At 34.9% G+C, this 16,918-nt stretch overlaps 1 protein-coding gene across 1 annotated transcript in view; it reads right to left on the reverse strand.

Moving 5' to 3' along the window:
- SLCO5A1 (solute carrier organic anion transporter family member 5A1) overlaps positions 1-16,918 on the reverse strand; it is a 423,356-nt gene that overhangs the window by 394,561 nt on the left and 11,877 nt on the right. Inside the window, exon 2 of the mRNA XM_016431474.2 lies at positions 6,601-6,682. The gene's annotated coding sequence lies outside the window, so the exon portion shown is untranslated. The remainder of the gene's footprint in view (positions 1-6,600; positions 6,683-16,918) is intronic.

Raw genomic sequence — 16,918 nt, forward strand, 5'->3', positions numbered from 1 at the left:
CAAGAGGGTCATCTCCACTGATAGGATGTACACTCATTGCTAACTAAGGGCTCATAAGATAAACAATGGAATGCTTATCTCCTCAAATTGGGTGAGGGAAAGATGTCACAGGGTGAAGATCCAGAGGTCCAGATGATCCCCTTTCTCATATTGGCATTTACTCATGGATGGAGATCCTCTGGTTAGGACAATTTTGTGGTTAAATGAGTGCACTCATAGCTCTTAGTATATAGTCTTAAACCTACTTCTTATGGTCTAAAAAGTAATATAAGAAAGAATCCCTTTAATCTGATATGACTATAATATAGATCATTATCTACATGATCAAACTTAATTGATTATACATGAATACTAGTATATTGAAAAATAACCTATATAATCACATTAAACTAAATAATACTGATTAGAAATAAATCAGAGATAGATCATAACAAATAATGGATAGATCATAGATTGAAAATTCAATCAATTATTTTTTACAAACATAAGTAAGGTCCTAAAGCTTAATAACTCTGTGAGGGTAGTTACTGAATGAAATGACATAGTTTAATGAAAAATTAGAATCTTTCTTAGCTCAAGTAAAGGTGTTTGCATTTTTATTTTATAAAGAGTGATTTTTATCTGATAGTTTGGCCAAAGTTATATCTTTGAGTCAATTTAGTATTGACAAATCCCAATTTTAAAGATTTTATTTTAGCTTTAGGAGTTAATATGCAATTTAATATCACGTCTTTTTGTAGCTAGCATTTTCTTGGTCTTGAATTGAACTATCAAGTATTCACTGTATCTGTGTAATCATAGAATGTGATTATAATTTCTAATGATTTATTTCTACTGTAGCATATATCTAAATAAGAAAAAATGTATAGTATAAGGATTGTTTAGTTCATTGATAACTTATTGCAACAATATGAAGAAAATAATAATAACAATAATAGCTATACCTCAGCTGTGATTAGCTTGGGATTGTAATTTGATATTATTCTGAGTTTTGATTTCAAGTATGATTGCCTGAATTTTCATTTAACCAATAATCTACCAGGTAAGGAAAAAGTCAAGTACTGCTCAAAAGGAAAATTAATACTGGTAAATGTCTCTGCCTAGGAAGGTTGAGAGGATGAACTTGCAAATGTAATGGTAGGATCCTTTTGACTCAGTTCCTCCATAATGCTTTTTCCTTCCTAGTTACTTCTGAGCCTGTGAATAATGTGTAACTTGGTTGTAAGATCGGCTGTTCCAAAATAAAGGCTAATTATGACTCTTACCTGGAATTAAAGTTAAGGATGCTTATGTTGAGTTAGTCTATACTCTTGAAGGGGACCGCCTTGATATTGTTTTAACCATGTCTCTTTTTCCTTTCACATCATACTTCTATAATAAAGGAAGGTAAACTATAAAAGTTGACATATAGTGGCAGCTAAGTGGCTCAGTGGATTGAGGGTCAGGACTAGAGACATGAAGTCCTGGGTTAAAAGCTGGCTTCAGACACTTTCCAGTCATGTGACCCTGGGCAAGTCACTTAACCCCCATTGCCTAGACCTTGCCACTCTTCTGCCTTACTGTTTCTAAGATGGAAGGTAAACTTTTTTTTAAAGTTTATATATATGATGAATCCTGTTGTTGCAAAAATCATCTTTGAATGACCATAATGGGATGGAAGTATGAAAAATCTTACTGTTTTTAATTTTATTATTTTGAATTGGGGGTCACTAATAGTTGTATAAAGTAATTATTTGGGAGACTTGGATCCTGTGCACTCTAGTAGCATGATATAGGGGTCACAGAGTCATGTGGCATGTCTGATGGCCTGACACCTGGGTCCCCTGGTGCCCCAGCTTCAACATGCCAGAGTCAACACAACAGTCACCCCAGAAGGAGGAGCTATAGATTTTTAAAGGCAAGCATGAGAAGGAGAGAGGCCTTTTTCTTTCTGTACCTCTCTTTGGGCTGGTATTTTTTCTCTGAGGTCTTCCCTTATCTCTTGATCTATGACAAGCAGCTAGCCAGTTGCAGTGGAGGACTAGATTTTTAAGCTGTCTTTATCTCTCTTTACTAATCATCTGGAGGACAGCTGAAAATACTATGAACTCTGAATATAAAGATATGTTGTTGTGTTATTAGAAATAATGAATATAAAGAATTCAGCAAATCATGGAGGAGATTCTATCAATTGATATAAAATGAAATAAGCAGAACACAGAGAATCTTTTCACAATGATTATAACATAGTGGGGGGGGGGAAGGGGGAAGGTCATCAAAAAAAGGAAGTCAAACTCCAGATAATGTAAAAACAAAAGAGGGTTACAGGGAACAGAAAGCATCTCTCCCCTTTCACAAGAGAGAGGCAAGGGACACTAGTCAAGAACATTACATATGTTATCAGAGTGTAGTCAGGATGTCAGATGTTTTTGCATATTATTTTGACATGGGAGTGTAATAGGGAAGAAGTGAAATGACTGTGCTATGGAGACAAAAGACAGCAATGCTACTATTTAATAAATGAGAGAAAAAACTAGAGGGCTAATTATATGAAGGGAGGAAAATGAAAACAAAGCAAGCATTTCTAAATGGCAAATAAATGCTGGAGAAATTAGAAGTCAGAGTGAGAGTGAGGAATGGGCTTAGGAGGAGTCAGGTTGAGGAAGAGATTGAATAATTCCAGGTTATAAAAAGAGAGGATCATAGGATCATACCCTAAAAGCTAAAATGTGAGTCATCTACCCCAAACTTCTCATTTTACTAGACAAAAAATGAGACCCAAACAACTTAAGAGACTCTCCTAAGGGCAAAGATAGTAAATAAGAGGATTTAAAACCAAGTCCTCTGCCTTTTGTTCACTGTTTCATGTCTTTCAAATTTCAAGATTATAGAAGTAAGCACTGGTAAGGGTTCAACCAACAGTATGAATATCTTTCTGAATGGCTTAAAGTTAAGGAAGCTGGGAAACTAGAAGGTCAGATTGTTTAAGAGGAGTTTAATATGTATGGAAGTTCTTGAATTTAAAGACAGTGATTAGGTTTGGGAAGAAGATTTGGAAGAAGGTCTTGAACTCCTTGAGAAAGAAAAGAAACAGAAGGGTGGCAGGTGACTGAGACCGAGTTAAATATTTATGGCCATTTAAAAAATCTTATCTCATCCCACAGCTCCCTAATAAAGTCAAAAAGTCAAGGAGAGCTAAAGGACATAAGGGATGAGACATCTCACTCAGCTACCAGAAATTGGATTTCTCAAAGTAAAATACAGGCAAGTCAAAGTTTGCTGATGAGCAAAGTAGAGAGCATGTACATGACTTGCCTTTACCAGCCTTCTATCTACCTCCTCACTTACTAGCAAAGAACAAGCCTTTATGGGTCACTGCAAACAAAAGGACACTGAAATGCAAAGCACTGATTATAAGAGCTTCCATGGATCTCCTGACTCCATACTCTACATTTTATTTTAAGAAGCTTAGACCTAAATCCAGTGTTCCTGAGACCTGAATCAAATAATTGGACCCATCAGATTTATAAGTCTAATATCAGTTGAAAACCATATTCTGTACCCTCTTTTTCATTGTCCACTCAAGTTGGAGAATAAGGTTGGAAAGGCAATTAGTTATGTGTTGAACAAATTATATTATGTCTTCTATGAAACTCCTGGATTTAGAGCACCATATATACTGCCTGGGGGCAACCTCATTCTAATGTTACAGAAGCCAAGACTAGAAACAGATGTTCTTCATTGTCTGTTCTTTTGTTGAATCTATACAAAAAGAGTTAAACACTTTATACAATATCCAAACATTCCCATTTCTTCCTATGGGAAACCAATTCCATTATACCAAAGTCAGAAGACCACAATTTAAAATAATTTTTTAAAAATATATAGATATCTTCTATTTTTAATCACCATAATTCCTATTTCCCTTTCCTACCCAGCAAGTCATTCTTTGTTACAACGTTTAATATAAAAATTAGAAGAAAGCAAATATCCTTATTACTAGCCAATATAAGCTGAGTTGTGACAGCATAGACAATTTTACAAGCTCAAAGTCTCCCACCTCTACAAAGGAGGGCACATTTTCTTATCTTAGTCAGAAGGTTATTAATTTTCAGGGTTTTTTTTTTCATTTTCATCTAAGTTGCTGTAGTCATTGTATGGAGTTTTTCTGGTTCTGTATACTTTTTTTTTTATCAGTTCATATGTCTGCTCATGGTTTTCTAAAAAAATTGGGGAACTGATTTCTCTCTCACCCAGACTGTTAATTTGGACAATCATTCAGCTTAGCAAAGTATAGCTCAGAACTCCAGATCTCCAATTATCTACAAGCCTCTTCCTCTTCAGCATCAAGATTATAGATGTTTGCTACCACATATCCCATTCTGAATTATTAATAATCAAACTTTCTTCTCATAATATTCTATTATACTAATTATACTACATTTGTTTAGCCACTTCTCATTTGATGGACATTTAGTCTATTTGCTATACTTTATTAGTATAAAAATTGCTGCTAGGAATATCTTGGAATATGTGCACTTTCTATCTTTACCCTTCTTGGGATATATGCTTAGCAGTCAAATCTCTAGGACAAAGTGTATAGGGGAGGGGGGCAGCTGGGTAGTTCAGTGGATTGAGAACCAGGCCTAGAGATGGGAGGTCCTAAGTTCAAATCTGGCCTCAGACACTTCCCAGCTGTGTGACCCTGGGCAAGTCACTTGACCCCCATTGCCTAGCCCTTACCACTCTTCTGCCTTGGAACCAATACACAGTATTGATTCCAAGACAGAAGGTAAGGGTTTTTTTTTTAAATGTATAGGCATTTCAATCACTTTCTTAGCATAATTTCAAATTATTTTGAGAACTGGTGGACTAATGCATAGCTCCACTAACAGTGGACAGTATTTCTATTTTTCCACATTCCAAAATGTATTGTCTTATTTGCTTTTCACAACAACCATAGAAGACAGATTTATTATGACCTCCATTTTTTTTTTACAGTTCATTATACTGAGGCAGACTGAAGTGAAGTCTCTTTTCCTAGGTTCATCCAGATAAGTGGCTGAAGCTAGATTTGAACTTGATTCTTTCCGATTCCAGGCCCAGAGCTCTATCCATTTTACTACCTGGTTGCTTCAATTTTAAAGATAGTATATTTGGATCTTTGGAGTATTCAGAGTCATATTTGGTCAATATTTCAAGTCAGAAGGCCTCAATTCAAAGCCTGTGTCTTCCATTTCCTTCCTAGGTAGTGTTGTTTTTGAGTCTCAACTTGAACTAGATGATCTCAAAGGTCTTTCCATATTTGAATGCTATTTTTACACTTAAAATAAAAGTTTAAAAACTGCTGTTAATTTCCTCTTGATATCTTAAAAATCTCCAAAGCAGAATATGAGCACCAAGTCAATCAAATGACATCCTTAGTACAGTCCTATCAAAGTTCTCTGCTCATAAAACAAATACTGAATAGAAATATCACAGAGGAGGCTTTTACTAGCTAATAAAGCATATATGGTGTTTGATAAAATACAGTTAGCCAGATAACAATTATAGCTCATCTTGCCCCAAGTTTAAATCTTGACTCTTCCCTGACTAGCTGGGTGAATGTCGCCAAGTCTGTTAAATTCTCTAGGCTTCAGTTTCCCCATCTGGTCAAGGAAAGGGTTGGACTAGATGAGGTCACTAGGTGGCATATTGGTTAGACTGCTGGACCTATAGTCAGGAAAACCTAAGTTCAAATACAGTCTTAGATACTTAAATGCTGTACAATCACTTAAAAGTCACTTAACTTGTCTCAACTATAAAATAGGGATGATAATAGCATCTACCTTCTAGGACTATGAGGATCAAGTGAGGTGATATCTATAAAGCACTTAGTATGCTGCTTGGCACATAATAGGTGCTTAATAAATACCTGTTTCCTTCTTTCCTTCCTTCTACCTCTAAGTCCTATGATACTATGATTTATATAGCACTTTACAGTATTTTCTTCAAAACACTTTTTTGGAGGACGTAGTGTTTGTTTTTTTAAACCCTTACCATCAGTCTTAGAATTCATACAACATATCAGTTCCAAGGTTGAAGAATGGCAAGGGATAGGTATTTGGGGTTAAGTGACTTGTCCAGGGTCACACAAGTAGGGAATGCAGTGTTAAGCATAGCTATCTGCATCTTGTAGCTAAAACTGGGGTTCATAAAGGTTAGGAGAGTTGCCTTCAAAAATCTAGATTCCATGTTGACATCTCCAAAACCAGGTCTTCTGTCTCCAGGATCAGTGGTCTTCCTGCTGCATCATTTCTTCCAATTAAATTACTATAATGTAATATTTCATACATAGAAAAAGAAATTCATTTAAAATTTTCATAAATATTAGCAAGGCAAATTTTATAGTCTCCTTGTTTTAATAACATAAACATTTAAAGTGGTCACATGAATACTTCAAAAAAATTTTAGAATCCTAAAATATTTTAAGGTACCTAGAATGGATTTCAAGTAATCCACATTCTATTGAACAGATATTTCCTATAGAGAAGGCAATTCTGCATTAAAAATTCCAGTAACCAGGCATCAATGAACTACCATACCATTAGGAGGCATCATTGAACAGCATTTTGTACTTACAGAACACTTTCAGCAAAAACGTGTCGTCTAATGTTCTCCTACTGCTCTGCATATATTTCCCTTGTTCTGCATGTAGCATGATCTGGAATTAAAATGTTCAAAATGAGAGCTTCCTGGACACAGAACTTGATCTCTCATTCACATTATTTTCCTACATATCTATTCCAAAGAAAATAAGTCAAGCAACATAAGTATAAGAAATCCTACAATATGCATTTTGTTTTTTTAAAGCTTTTAATAAATAAAATATTAAGATTTGTCGAGGTCAAACCAAAGGAGGAGGAATCTTCTGTTCTGAATCACAGTTTAATAAAAGACGCTGATAAGCTGGAAAGGATCAAGAAAGGCAACAAGAACAATGATAGCCATTGGGTCCCTGCCATTTAAGCATCAGTTGAAGGAATCATAGGTGTTTAGCCTAGAAAAGAGAAGACTGGGGATTGGAGGAAGAGGGGTAGAGTTAGAAACTGGAGTAATGGCAACCTCAACTATCTGAAGAGCTTTTGTATGGAAGAGAAATTAGATTTGTTTCCAGATGGCTATATAGAACCAGGAAGAAAAGGAACAATGGATAGGAGTTCCAAAGAAGCAAAGTAATGTCAGGAAAATTTTTTTTTAATTAGTAACTACATAAAAGTAGATTTTGCAGCTGCTTCAGGAGGGGGGAAATGGGCTTCCCTTCAATGGAGTTCTTTAGTCTGAGGCTGGATATTTACTTGCAAGAGATGCTATAGAATGAATTAGTTCGAGTATAAGTTGGCCTAGATGGCCCCTAAGACCCCTTCAAATTCTAATTATGTGATAAAACATAAAATCCTATCCCATTGCCCCCTGGATGGCATAGAGATGAGTCTAGATTTTCCTTAAGTCTTTGCCAAAAGAGCACTGGCAGGTCCTGCCAAGCTGAAAAAACTTCAAGACTAAGGCTCAGGGAGGCAGGGGTTTGATGTCTGCTATCCAGGAACCAGTCTCTGCCTTCAGAGGTGATGAGGTTAAACTCTAACCTTGAATCTGAAAGGCGTTTTAACAAAAAAAGATAGATCCTTGGAGGCCCAAAGAAATTAACTTATTATGAACAATTTTAAACAGCAAACTTACATTTACAGCTATTGAAACAAACTCCAAAGCCTTTCATATACAGACAGACATATAACAACTTATCACCTATTTCTTCTGTATCATTTTCCATAGTCTTCAGGAATCTCATTTGTGTGTTTTTGTTTAACCTAGTTGGAGGTGGTATAGATGACAATTTCCTGGTTCTCTTTTCTTCAAGATGGATATTTCTTACAGTTTTTGCATATTTATTTATATTTCCCACATGGCTGTTGTTGTTCAGTTGTGTCCAACTCCTCATGACTCCATGGACCATACTATCCAGGGGGGGGGGTTCTTGGCAAAGATACTAGAGTGTTTTTTGCCATTTCCTTTGCTAATGGAGTAAAGCAAACAGTTTAAGTCACTTGCCCAAAGTCACACAGAGAAGGTCACACTCTAGACCCAGAACTCTATCCACTGAGTCATCTCTAGCTCTACCTTAGTCATTTCTAATTGCATTATAATAGGCCACTGTTTGTTTATTTAGTTATTCCTGGCTTTACTAGGTTTCTAGTTGAGTTTTTTTTTGTAATTGTAATACAACAAATGTGAATTAACTACTTATTATGTGCTGAGCTCTACTAGATGAGGGATAAGATACCACATCTAGATAAAACCGGTATATATCATCAAAGAGCTTAAAGTCTGAAGTCATTTCAAAAGCCTGGGATTTCCTAGTAGGGGAACTCCACCCTGATTGTCCCCCTTCGCCTCCAACTATCCATATTTCTCATTTTACAGAGTTGTCTCAGGTTCAAAGAGTTACTGACTTACCCATGGAAGTCAGAAGACCAATTTCTTCCCAGGCCTTGGGAACTTAGAAAGTCAATTACTCTATCTACCACTGTATCATAGGCTGCCTTGCTAGAGTCTAATAATGTTGTTGAGGGTTTTTAAATATATAAGCTTCTTTCAAATACAAAATACATTTTGTAGTGTGATTATATTATATTACATTATGTTTATATATTTGATATAGCATTATAATTATACTTTATTTATATATATGATTATATTTTCACATTGCATTATATTGTTATATTACATAATATGTTATGTTACATTATATTATATCATATATTATACGTCATTATATATTGTTATATTATGTTATATTATATTATGTTATATGTTATGTTATATGAGTATGTTCCCAGTTATTAAGATAATTGTATCAAAGGGTTGGCAATTTTTAAAGTCTTGCAAGATACTGTAGTTTAGAAATATTCTATTGATTTGTAATTATATCATTAATACCATTATGTATCCATTGATAAAGGCCAACTTTTGTGATTTTTTTTTAATTTGGTGGTCACGTCATAGTATAGATTTATTTTCAAAGTAATTGATTGTTAAGATCTCTCCAAATACTTTTAGAAATTTCTCCTATTCAATGATTCTATTGCCTATTTTTGTTTCATATAGAAATTAACTTTAATATCTAGTTCACTGAATTCAGCACACATTTCAACAAATGGATTTCTGTATCCAGAAGACAGTGCAATTCCCTTTCCTTATGTCCTTTGGGGATTTTGCTATAACATTCTAGGTCTAGGAATTAATGGAAGCTTCCTAACCAGTCTGAGTTTTCTAAAGGAATGACAACTCAAGGTCACACACTCTTTCAAACAAGGCATGCTCAATATAATGTCAAGAGAAGAAAAATAGATATATGTAAATAGTGCATAGACATTCTTGATCATGTCAATCACATATGTTGCTTCTTTTACAAATCTGAAATTTAATGGAAATACTTCTCATTCTTGGGCATTTAGAGGCATTTAAAAAATCAACAAATCAATTTCTAGTAAGAAGCCTTTCGGTGGGGTAGAGCCGGTGTTTGAATCTTTACTCACTGTTTACAGACATTGGAGGAAATGGTAGTCAGAGATTTCTACTAGTTTATTGATGGAAAATTGTCAAGGACACATATCTTCTTAAAATCTATGCCACAAGCCAAAAAGCTTGATTTATTCTTTCCCAAAAGATCTCAAAACAGGAATATTCACCTCTCTTGAAGAAATGCTATTAAATAAAATATTTTCAATCTAATGAAGCTGTCTGAAGGATTAATATAATTGCTTAGCAAAGACCAAGAAAGAATTATTCCAACTTGGAATTTTGTTTTTGTTTGTAGTTAGGGGATAAAGAAAGAAAGAAAATTTTACATAATTTTGAAGCTGTAGGGAAAATATAGAAAAGCTGTGCCATGTATCAAGTTATGAGAATCATATATTTTTAGGACTGCAGCATAGACATATATCCCAAACCGTCGATGCTGTAGAACAAGAGGAGAAGCAAATTAGATCATCTGGTTCTAAGTACAGAAGCTACATTACCAGAAACTAATCAATCCTAAGCCCTTTTAACAATGCAATAAAACCAAATAGCCCTCTAACTGATTTTTCATTGTTTGTAGAGGTAGCATTCACACTACCATAATTAAGGGTCCTTCTCAGCATTTCCTTCAGAGGTCTATATTTTACAGAGGCTAAAAGACTATAAAAGTGTACATTGCTAGGAGACCTTGACAGACTGATTTTTTACTTCACTAAACTCAAACCTGTTTATGCACCAATAATGTGCAAAGATATAGAACTGAAGATTTTATGTGCAATCGCATGTAAATTAACTGGAATAATGTAAAATAATTAATTGTATTGATTTGTATGATGTCTTACAAGATTTTTCTTCTTTTTAAAGAATATTAATACAAAATGTCCACTTTTTGCTTTAAACATTTGTTTGACACAGGAGTACACAAGATTTTGACACATTCTTTAACTCTTCATCATAAAACAAAATTTTTACCAAACTGGGTACTATGTATACCATAGTACACCAGTCTATCATTCATTATAGCCCATCGATTTTCAAAGGGGTTCAAAACAAGTAAGTTCCCAAGCCACTGAGGCAACTAGGTAGATGATACAGTGGATAGTGTGCCAGGCCCAGAGTTAGAAAAATATCTTCCTGAGTTCAAATCTGGCCTCATTCATTTACTAGCTGTGGGACTCATTTAACTCTGCCTCAGCTTTCTCATCTATAAAATGGGCTCCAATATCTTTGCCAAAAAAAAGCTAATTAGAAACAGAAGAAAAACAAATGACTTATTTGTTTATATGGATATGTGATGGGGGGGGGGTTGGGTTTTAAAAGATTGCTCTATTACAAAAATGAATAATATGGAAATAGGTGTAAGTAATAATATTTGTATAACCCAGTGGGAGTGCTTATTGGATATGGAATGAGGGAGTCAAAAGGGGAGGGAAAGAAAATGAAATATGTAAACCTGGAAAAACATTTAAAAAAAACAAAGAAAATGCCAATTGATGTCAAGAAGAGTCAGGCAGGACTGAAACAATTGAACAATAAAATCCCAGATCATTTAAAGTATGTTTATTTCCACTTGTCAAGACATTTCTTTACCTGCTCTGGTGAAGATATACTTAGTGCTCTATGGTGGAACATTCATGTAGTATTCTATCTGCATTTGGAAATTTCATTAATTCCAAATCCATTCTGATTCTTACTATATCAATATATTTGTCAGAGCTTAATTATTCCTTCAAGGAGGACAAGATTTCCGTCCAGGTCCACTAAAAGTTAAAAAATTACCAACATGGATGTAGACTCTAAAACAAACATCAACAACATGGAAATAGGTTCTGATCAAGGACACATGTGAAACCCAGTGGAATGGCTTGTCAGCTACAGGGAAGGGGTGGGGGAAGGGAAGGGAGAGAAAGAATATGATTCTTGTAACCAAGGAATAATGTTCTAAATTGACTAAATAAAATTTTTTTTTAAATCCCCAACATTTTCAAGTTGGATGAACCACTCTGATTTTCACTGCCAGCTTCCCTTTATATGCTTTACTTTCCCCTTAGAATGTTAGAATGTAATCTCCCTAAGGGCAGGGACCATCATACTTACTCTTTTTTTTAAATTCCAGTAACCCTTAGACCAATTTATTATTTTTTATATTTTTATTATATTTTTCCAGATTATACAGAGATGTAATTCTTAATCATTTTCTGATATTTTGCAATCCATGTTCTCTCCTTCCTTCCCATACCTCTCTCCTCCCTAAGATGGCAGGTATGATGAAAATTATGCATATATGCTTTCATGCAATACATATTTCCCTGTTTATCATGTTGTGAAAGAAGACATATAGTGCTTATCCTAGAAAAAAAAATTTTATGAAGGGAATGAAGTGAAGAATTGTCTATTTCTATCTTTATTCAGGCTCCATCAGTTCCTTCTGTGGCTATGGATAGTCTTTTTTTTGTCAAGAACCCTTTGGAGTTGTGTTGGATTCTTGCATTGCTGATAATAGTGAAGTGTATTCACAGCTGATCTTTATACATTATTGCTGTTATTTTGTACAATGTTCTCCTCATCCTGCTCTCTTCATTTGTATCACTTCATATAAGTCTTTCCATGTTTGTTTGTTTTTTTAATTGTCCCATTCCCTGCTTCTTGAGGCACAATAGTATTCCATTGCAATCATAGACTACAACTTTTTCAGCCATTCCTCAATTGATGGATATCCTTTTAGTTTCCAATTCTTTGCCACCACAAAGAAGAGCTGCTGTAAATGTTTTTGTATTGGAGGTGCTTTCCCCCTATCTTTGATCTCTTTGGGATGCAGACAGTAGTGTTATGACTGGGTCAAAGGGTATGCACAATCTTTAATCAATGCTTTTTCATCAATCCCCGTTTTATAGTCTCATGAAAATGCTCAGGTCTTATAGGCTTACCTAAACTCCCTGTAGCAATTGTTTTAGAATAGACTTGAATGAAAAAGTAACTTTTATCAGTAAAAAATATCTTCTTCCAATCTTTATAGTGTCTTGCTCATGCTTTTTCCTATAGATATAGCAACTATTTTGTTCCCCTGGTCTTCCTAACTTTAATAGTCTACATTGCATTTTAACAATGTTTCCAGACACTATGTCTCTTTGAAGGTCATTTGCTTATCTTTTGAAGAATAATTAAGCTGTTCTGGTTTTCAAGTCTTGGCATTTTTCCTTTTCTACAACAATTTACTCTTCATAACAAATGATAGTTTTATTATGGGCTTTAATGATTCTTAAAAAAACTTGACTTTCCCACACAATGGCCATTGCAATATCTTTAATAGTCTTTGAATTGTATCTTTAAAAGCTTCACCTTTTTACATGTTGGCATGGAATGATATAAATGCTTAAGGACTAATAACCATTCTACCATTCTTTGAAACCATGGAATGAAAAACAGGACAAAATAAAGAGATGAAAAGTATGTGAAATTATCTTGAAATGTATCACTCAATTCATGAGAGAATCAGTGGTGAGGGAACCAGCTCAATTTGGTATCCTCTGATCATAGTCAAGCATTCTGAGTTAACTTTGTGCCAAAAGAAGTACACATTTGACCACTGCACATGACTATTTTTTATCACAAAATGAAACTATCAAAATTATTGCTTATCCCAAGAAATTTGCATACCACTATATGAAGTTATTACCACTTCTTACTTCCTCCATGAATTATCATATTTATAAATAAATTTATGTGTTTATTTTATATATTCTCTCAATAGGGACTTATATTCTATGAGAATGTATATATATATATATATATATATATATATATAACACATGTATGTACTTATATTCTATAAGATCTCTGAGAGTAGGAACTGATTTGTCCTTTGGATCTTGTAGTCCTAACACCTACCCTGGAATCTTAGACAAAGTAAGAGTAAGATTTGAAATCTCATTTACACCACATCTTCTCTTCTGAGTAATAGAATTATAGCCCTAGAAGGAACCAACCACCTCAATTATCAGATGAGGAAATAGAGACCCAAAGAGATTAACTGACTTGCCCAATGTTACAAAGGTTACTAAAAGACAAGCAAGAGTCAAACCTGTCTTGACTACAAAGCCAATAAGAGCTGACATTTTGATTATATGTTGTATTGACATATATAATTATCACATTTTCTCATTTGATCTTCATAATAACCCTATGAAGTATGTTCTACCAATATTAGCACCCCCATTTTTTAGATGAGAAAAATGAGATTAAGAACAAAGTACTTCCAGGAGAACATTGTACACAGAGATTGACACATGGTGGCACAATAGTGGAACTTCTCTACTAGCAGCAATGCAATGATCCAGAACAATTCTGAGGGACTTATGAGAAAGAACACTATCCACATTCAGAGAAAGAACTGTGGGAGGGGGCAGCTGGGTGGCTCAGTGGATTGAGAGCTAGGCCTAGAGACCAGAGGTCCTAGGTTCAAATTGACCTCAGACACTTCCCAGCTGTGTGACCCTGGGTAAGTCACTTAACCCCCATTGCCTAACCCTTACCACTCTTCTGTCACATTACACAGTATACAGTATTGACTCCAAGACAGAAGGTAAGGGTTTAAAAAAAAAAGAACTATGGGAATAGAAACATAAAAGAAAAACAACCACTGGATTATATGGTTCAATGGGGATATGACTGGAGATGTAGACTAAACAATCACTCTATTGCAAATATTAATAATATGGAAATAGGTCTTGCTCAATGATACATGTAAAACTCAGTGGAATTGCTTGTAGGCTCCAGTATAGAGAAGGGAGGAGGGGAGGGGAAAAGCATGAATCATGTAACCATGGGAAAATATTATAATTTAATTAAATAAAGAAATTGTTAAGAATTGAAAAAATAAATTAAAAAACAAAGTTATTTAGGAAGAGTAAGAAATTAGGTTTGAAACCAGGTTTCTTTGACTCCAAATCTGGCATCTTTCTGCTTGCTATATATGGCTCTCCAACTTAGGGTAAAAGATTTAGATCTAGAAGAGATCTTTAGAAGTTACCTTCTAAAGGTTCTCAAAGTAGAGCCAATAGATTCCTGAAGGTCCTCTGAGACCCTTTCAGTGGGTCTGAAAGGTCAAAATTATTTTCATAATAATATTAAGATTTTATTTGACTATTTATTTGACTCTTCCCTTTTCCAGCTACATATCCGTGTGAGGTCAGAGTTTCTTCCTATGCTTCAACCAAAATAATATATTGCTACAGATGAAATACAAATCATATATGGGAATCCAGCTGTCTTCAATTAAAGAGAGTTACAAACATACATAAAATAATTCCATTCTTCTTACTAATTTTGTTTGGTTGTGAAAAGTTATTTTTAATAAAAATGTTATTTATGTTAGTATATGGTGGGTAAATGAATTAATACAGATTTTTTTCAGTTATCTATTTTAATTTCTAATATGGTAGATATCAGTAGATTTGACTCATATAAACAAAAGCTCTTTAGGATAGGTCCTCAATAATTTGTAAGACTGTAAAGTAGTACTGAGACCAAAATGTTAGAATAATGACTCTCAGAAAGAGCAGGCCTGGGAGGGAAGGTTAAGTAGTACTTGCCCAAGGTCAGTATAGGTAGAAATGTCAGAGGGAGAATTGAACTAAAGTCCTCTGATCCCAAAATCAGTCCACTTTTTTACTGTACCACATCCCCTTTGTTAGAAGCTCCTTCTCCTAAATGTTGGAGTCTGTGGTTCTATAAATGCCAAGTAATCCAAAAGCAAAATATTACTCCTTAAGAAGTCTATTGAGTCAATTCTAAACTTCATAGGTTACTTTAAGTTACTAACCAATAGTTGGCGCAAAAGCTTTTAAAATTCTTTAAGTCTTGGCCACCTTTTACTTTCCTGCTTTGTTTCTGGCTGAACATTTATAGTCCTGGTTACTCTTAACTATTAGAGAAAATGGATTTTTTTTTTTTGTTTATAGCAGCTCTTTTTTCTGGTGGCAAAGAACTGGAAATTGAGAGGATATCCATCAACCGGGGAATGGCTAAACAAATTGTGGTGCATGTTGGTGATGGAATACTGGAAAGATCTGTGGGAACTGATGCAGAGGTTCAATTGTCTTCTCCATGTAGATGATTCCCAAATCTCTGTTTCCAGTCTTATTCCAGTATTCCAGGGCAAAATCAACAACTTCCACTTTGGTAACTCACTGAATGTCCAATAAGCATCTTAAAAAATCAACATGTTCAAAACAGAAGTTTCCATGTTTCCCCTAAATAGATAATCCTTCTTCTAAACTTCCCAATTACCATCAAGAGTATTGCCAACTTTCCAGATACCCAGGTTTGATTCCCAAGCATGATATGATCATAGTCTCATCACTCTGATTCATCCCACATATCTAAATTCACAACTTCTCACATCTGTCTCCTTTCCACTCACACAGCTGCCTAATTTTAGGGTCTCATCACCTCCCTCTTGGACTATTACATTATCTTTCTTTTTTTTTCCTCTCTCTTTCTTTTTTTAAACTCTTACCTTCCATCTTTTAAACTCTTACCTTCCATCTGCCTTAGAATCAATATGGTAATGGGGAATAAGTGACTTGCCCAAATCTGAGGTCAAATTTGAATCCTGACCTGACTCTTAATACACTGAGCAATCCCCTACATTAGCTTTCTAATTTATCTACTTGTCTCATCTCTCCTCTCACTTCAATCCATCCTCCAGTCTGCTGCCAAAATATTTTTTCTAGATTGTAGATCTGACACAAGGAACTTTTCTTTAATGAGCACCAGAGGCACCCTGTTACTTCCAGGGTCAAAATACAAAGACTTCTGTGTAGCATTTAAAATTCTTCTCAGCCTGGCCTCTTTATGTTTCCAGTCTTCCACTTGACTCCCTTTTCTATAAACATTAAGATCCAACTTTTTTGGCCTGCTCACTGTTGTTTAAACAGAACACTATTATTTCCTTAGCTCCCTGCCTATATTGGCTGTCCACCCTGCCTGGAATGTTCCTTCTCCTCACTGTCACCTCTTAATTCCCAAGCTTCCTTCAATATTGACCTCAAATTGCACTTTTTGCAGGAAGATTTTTTTAAAATAGTAAAACCCTTACCTTCTGTCTTAGAATCAATACTATGTTTTTAAGGTAGAAGCTCCATAAGGGCTAGGCAATGGGGGTCAAGTGACTTGCCCAGGGTCACACAGCTAGGAAGTATCTGAGGCCATATTTGAACCCAGGACTTCCTGTCTCCAGTCCTGGCTCTCAATCCACTGAGCCACCCAGCTGCCACCCAGGAAGTTTTCTGTAACTTCCCCATGCTGCTAGTGTCTTGCCCTTCTTGGATGAACTTTTAACTCTTCTGTATGGATCATATCTATCCTCAGTTATTACTTG

This window comes from Monodelphis domestica, chromosome 3 (genome assembly GCF_027887165.1).
Source record: "Monodelphis domestica isolate mMonDom1 chromosome 3, mMonDom1.pri, whole genome shotgun sequence".
NCBI classification, from domain to species: Eukaryota; Metazoa; Chordata; class Mammalia; order Didelphimorphia; family Didelphidae; genus Monodelphis; species Monodelphis domestica.